The sequence below is a fragment of the Orbicella faveolata genome, unplaced genomic scaffold (assembly GCF_042242905.1).
Source record: "Orbicella faveolata isolate gen_17 unplaced genomic scaffold, um_ofav_v1 contig_35, whole genome shotgun sequence".
NCBI classification, from domain to species: domain Eukaryota; kingdom Metazoa; phylum Cnidaria; class Anthozoa; order Scleractinia; family Merulinidae; genus Orbicella; species Orbicella faveolata.
In genome coordinates, this window is record NW_028301564.1 from 24,972,689 (window position 1) to 24,978,531 (window position 5,843).

The following is a 5,843-nucleotide window of genomic DNA, read 5'->3' on the forward strand; positions in this document are numbered from 1 at the left end:
ATAAACTGGAGAACAAAACAAGCTCATCTGGCAAACTTGGTTCAGAAATATATAAACCAACCAAATATAGCCTTCATGAAACATTAGGGGGGTGGTTTGGCCCCTACGTGTGGAGGGTTGCCACATGTCGTGGGTTCTCGCGTAGATGTTGTCTAAAGAATAAAGTTTATGTAAGAAATCTCTCTACTCTGGTATCGAAGTAATTTGTGAATTTCTCAAACAGTGCTTAATCATAACCAAAACCTGTTTTTGATAGTTTCTTATCATTTCTGCTCGTTTAGCAAGTTTGCGAAAGTTTTTGGAAGGAAAGTCTGACGCGTACAAGTAGCTCCAGGGCGTGCACTTTAAAGTCCGAGTCGCTGTTTTCAAATGTAGCTAATTGTCAACAAATCTTGACAAAGATTTCTTTCGTTATCTTTTGTGCTGAGATTCTGTAACAATTTTCAACGTAGTGAAATTTTACACAGCTGCGAAAATAAAATACAAGGAGTTTTGATAACTCGGCCAACAAAATCGAGATCGTTATTCGAGTTGATTAAAGAAAGCGTCATCGTAACTTTGCTGACTATTCCTGCTGTATTCACATATTTTCAGCTAAGCAGTTTAATATGTTCTCAAACATTTATCAACCTCGAACATATTTAAAAACTAGAGATATTATTGCGGAAGTCCAATTTGTCATGTTTACGGACTCTACAAAACAAGCATCGGCGGGCGCTCTTATTCATCGACAACAGACAATTTATTGAATTTTTACACAAACAAAGCCTAGCCGTATCTACAGACGTAAACTTATTGGGCCTTGATGAAATATCAAGCGTTGCTTACAATTCAGGCGAAATGCAAACGTACTTGCAATTTTTTACTACTTTTCGGTGGCGATAGACTCTGGCGAAATCCCCGCAAGCGTGTGGCAAGAGGAGGGAAACTTTGAAGTCCTAAAACGCTGCAATATCCAAATTTTTCCAACTAGTTTTTTGCTGTGTTACGGAAAAGCTGTTAATCTCCAGCATACGTGAAATTTAGAGTGGAGTAATGTGGAACTCTTGTAAAAGAAGCAGTGGAACACAACTTGGTCTGAGTGATATAAAACGGGACATACCTAAATTCGACACTGCCTTACTTCAGTCGAATTGGAGCAGCTTACGACGAAAATACTTAAGCAAAATTCCAACAGACATAAACGTATTGAGTTGTGGGCCAAAAGCATAAAACATGTCGGGAATTTCGGGTGCCATTTCCCCCGAGCTACAACCGCAAAAATCCTCGCCGCATGTACGCGCGCTTTCTGCACACGATGGCGCAATTTGTTCTAAAAATAGAAAAAATTGTCCCATATCATAGGGACAGCCCCAATACTAGAAATGGCGCGTGTTTACGGTCTCCGTCCCCGATTATGGCTCCTGATCTAAGCTCATTTTGGCAACTCAGTGTAGGATTTTCACATCGATTCGACATGAGGAAGATTAGTACAAAGTTATTGCATTGGAAAACGTTATTATCAGAAGTTAGAAACTAGTTTCACTTAGTGCAGGAACCGTGATTTTACAAGAAGTATTTATAAGCAGTACTACTGAGGAAAGGTTTCAAGACATCATTATCATTAAGGTTTAATTTTTGCTTTGGAACTTTCGAACAAACCTTTTGAATTTTAATCATATTCGTCTATCCTTTCCATCTTTTATGTGGAGTTCTTAAAAATGAAACAAATTTTAGAACATGCAAAGGGTGAAGGTTAACTGAGAGTGTCTCTTTCCATGTCCATCAAATTATAAATATGGTATAGTAAAAAAACATATATGCAGTATGTGATGATTAATCATCTAGGAATGTTAATTTTCGTGCAATAACGTGTCAGGTAAAAATGATATCGTGCTTTTGAAAAGGACCTCCATCTTGGATTTCAAAATTTTGCAAATATGTCAAAAAGTTTGAAAATACTAAAAAATATGGCGATTCAAATTTTTTTTTAATTAAGACTTTGTAAAAACCAAAAAAATCTCTTAAACATAGACTTGAGCTTAGAAAAGTACACCAAAATTCATAAAACACCTTTGAATGTGCTTGTTTGCCACAGGAACGTCAAGAAAAGCAATAAACTAATTGACACAACAAAACGATCCCTGATTGTTTTAACAAGGAGTACCAAGTTTAGTTATTTATATTGACCTGCGTCAGTTTCCATTGTTTTCACTTTATCAAGTTACTGGAAAGAGCATTGACCTAAATCCTGTTTCGAGACGCATTGGCAACAATTAAAGTGAGATAAGAAAGTACTTAAACACAATACATTTGAACATAGTTAATAGAGGGAAATGGTTATGAATCATGGCAAATTTCTTTGTTGTATGTTTTTGTTGGCTGTTTTGAGGGGGGGGGGGTAGGGGAGGTTGACCCTGCCCATAATGTGGAAAAAATACAAAAAGTGGTTATGTGTGCTCATACAACCAACCAATAGAAACATTGCGATTACGTAATTCATGCACAGTCTAGTAGCATAAAACAAAAAGATGTGAAGGGTCAAAGACCTTCCAACATAACTTTTAGCCTGTTTGTTTGCTTTTTTTATGTTTACTAGGATTCTTAACCATTCCCTCTATTAACTATGATTTGAACAAATACAACTGTCTTAAGGATATGCTTGAAATTGTATCGATGACCTATAAGAAACTGGAACCGAGAATCAAACACGTAACCGTGAGGAAATTTAGTCGTGGACATGTTAATAGGTCGTTAATAATTTGCAGCAGGAAATTATTTCACATCATTGCTGATAAAGGCTGTATCTTTACCCCGCGTTTGTAAGTCTATTTCTTAGCTGGTCGGTAATAGCAGATCGAGTTTTGATGTTGTTTCCGAAGCAATATTTGGCGGGCAAGTGTACTATGGCTTCAGTAAACGATAGCTAAATAAGCGACGCTTTGGTAAGTAGTGAAAACACAAGGTCAATTTGCAAGGACCGACGTAACCTAATAAAAAAAGAAGTACCGGATCCTGTCCCTGTAAAGGATGTAATTGGACTTGGTGATGTCGGACTACTGACAAAAACGCTAGGCTGATAAAAAGGTTTGAGAACGACATAATCAATTCATATATTTCGAAAAGCTTAAAAAAACGCCCAGTGCCTTGAAAAGATTGCAGAGGCTTTGTTTTTGATTTTTCGGTTTTACATTCTTTTATCAATAATATCAATACTTTTGAAGCATGAATCAGTGGTACCCTATTAAAAGTTAAAGGGACACAGTTAAAGGGAGCACATACGCATTAGATACCATTTGATTTCATAGTTAATTTGCATATCACAGAGACACGATCCATACTGTTTTTAACCAAATATGATACAAAAACTATCATAGGATGAGCAAAAGTTAAGCCCACTCAAAAACAGGTTTTTCAGTAAACGATTGAAAATCAAGCAAAACACTGCGAAGATTGAAGCGGATTTCTAGATGTACTCGACGAGTATCTTTGATTTCAGGTTGAGGTGAACTTTTTCAAAGTGAAAAAACTAGTGTCCAGGTCAGCGCGGTCCCAAAGCTGACTGTGGCCCTTTAAGGATAACAAAAAACATGAAAAACCATTTTTAACAAGAGGTGCTGCTTTCTGTAAGCGATAATCCAATCAAGTATTAACAAAGCGGAGCAAGCCTTAAGTTTTGTATCACTCGACTTCAGTTTGCAGAGAAATATTGAGGCACGGCCCATCCAAGGATGCGAATAAGACAAGTGGAAATGAATATGTCAGCTTCTTTCTTAGGATTTGTTAAGTGCAGTTCAGAAAACCTGAAAAAAGACATTAAATGCAAGTCATTTCTTCCCTACTGGTTCAGATCGAGGCAGAGCGTGTTGTTGATCATAAGTAAGGAAACAAGGTCGTGTCAACATGCCAGCAGAAGTAAATAGTTGCTGCAAAGTTAAAGTTTTAACTTTGAAAATTAAATTTACAATTTTGACTTTAAAATTTCTAGGTCCAAAAATGTTTTCTAACAAAAGAATTCACAAAATCAATCAGTCGTCATAATGATTTCATGAAAACGTTTTATTGTGATCACTCTTGATCCTTATGTAAGAATTAATAACCAACAGTTATTGTGCCTGACAACGGTACAGTAATCTGTTTATCATTAGTACAAATCTACCGGATTATACTAATGCAATACTGCATTCTGATTGGCTAAGGTATATCTTGTACGATCATCCATTACCATTCAGTGGTTGAAGATTGTCTGCAAAATAGGGACATTTTTTCTCGTCTCACCGAAGTTTCGGAAGAGGATTTAGAAATATTGAATGGGTAATCAAATTCTCCAGGAGACTGAAACAAGGCCATTTGCTGTCACAGCACTCGAAATTTTAGAAAAAAAAACAACTGATAATCGCTCGGACAAAGCTGAAAGATGGACTCAAAAGATAGTTCATTCTGCGCTCGATAACACTATGGTGACGTTTTAATGTGTAGAGATTTAATTGGCAATCATTTAGTAAAAGTTCTATATTTAAACAACTAGTTTATTTTGCTTAGTATTTCTTTATTTTTTTCTGAAGCCAAAAGCTAGCGTTACCCTGTGAACGTTTCATTATATATGTAAGCACCGTAAGGTTTATTTGGAAAGAAAATATAGAGCAAGTAGGAGAGTATTGCAGCAGCACCCTCACTCCTACAGTTCATCGCATAATAATACATGTTGATTCTGCGTGACACATTCTAATGAACTGTTAATATTGGATTCGATCAACAGGTAGCCTGAGGAATAGTAAAGAAAGTGAACAATGATACACCACAGCGAACAACTGGCTAAAAGACAAATGCAGAAACACTTTCAAATAGGCTCTCTTTGAGCTTGGAAATAAACTTTAAGAAAAGCACCTGTACTCTGTTTATCGTAAATCTGTCGATCCTCATAGTAAGTTACGATGGAATAGTTGATTAACAAATGAAGCGGACGTGAATATATATAATATCAAGTCTGTATGAGGGAAGAATAAAAAGATAGAGATTTTCGCAAATAACGAAAGTAAACTTAGCTGATGTAAGGAAGGTGCAAAGAGCAAATTAAAGACTAGACTCCAATAAGCTCTTACACCTTCCTGTGATAAAATATTATTTAGAAAGTAACTGTAGAAAAAAATATGCCGCAGAACCAGAAAGGTGAATGCGGTTAAACCTGTGTCGTTGTCCTTTACTTTGCATTTAAATCCAGTTTAATCCAATGAACATTGCTCATTCCCAAAGCAGAGGGCAATGCCAGAGAGAAATCGTCGGATAATCAAAAAATGGTGAGATACCCCTACACTAGCCATTGTGCACAGTAATATATCTTCGGCCAAAAATCCCCACCATCTTACAGGGGAAGATTGTTGGAAGAGTCTTAATTCCTGTCCCCCAAAACCCCCACTCCCCTAAATGAAACAATTACGAAGGAGGATTAAATCTCGTCCATAATCCTTTACTTTCCTAGAGAATATTTGGAGAGGAAGTTTAACTCTCATCTATAATCCTCCAATCGTCCTTAAAAGTTCAAAAAGGGGTTGTAATAGGAGTTAGACTTCCTCCTAAAGTGCTTTTCTCTGAGAGGGTTAAAGGTTAAGAAGTAGCAGTAAGACTAAACTACACTGTGTCGACACTATGGGCATAAATAAGCAGTCTAGTCTTTCAGCCATTTCCTAAACCTTGACCACCTTAAAGAAAATTACTTTGGGAGGAAGTTCTACTCAAAATGTAACCACTTTTGACTTTTAAGGAAATATTAAGAGATAATGGTTAAGACATACTTCCCTCCAAATCTCCTTCCTAGGAAAGTAGAGGATTATGGAAGAAATTTGTTCCTCACGAGCGATTGTTTC

At 36.6% G+C, this 5,843-nt stretch overlaps 1 long non-coding RNA gene across 1 annotated transcript; it reads left to right on the top strand.

Annotated features, from left to right (window-relative positions):
• Positions 1-2,394: 2,394 nt before the first annotated feature.
• On the top strand, positions 2,395-5,019 carry LOC149104000 (uncharacterized). The gene is made up of 2 exons (XR_016202006.1): positions 2,395-3,066; positions 4,739-5,019. It is a non-coding gene; the product is annotated as an uncharacterized LOC149104000 (long non-coding RNA).
• Positions 5,020-5,843: the final 824 nt, after the last annotated feature.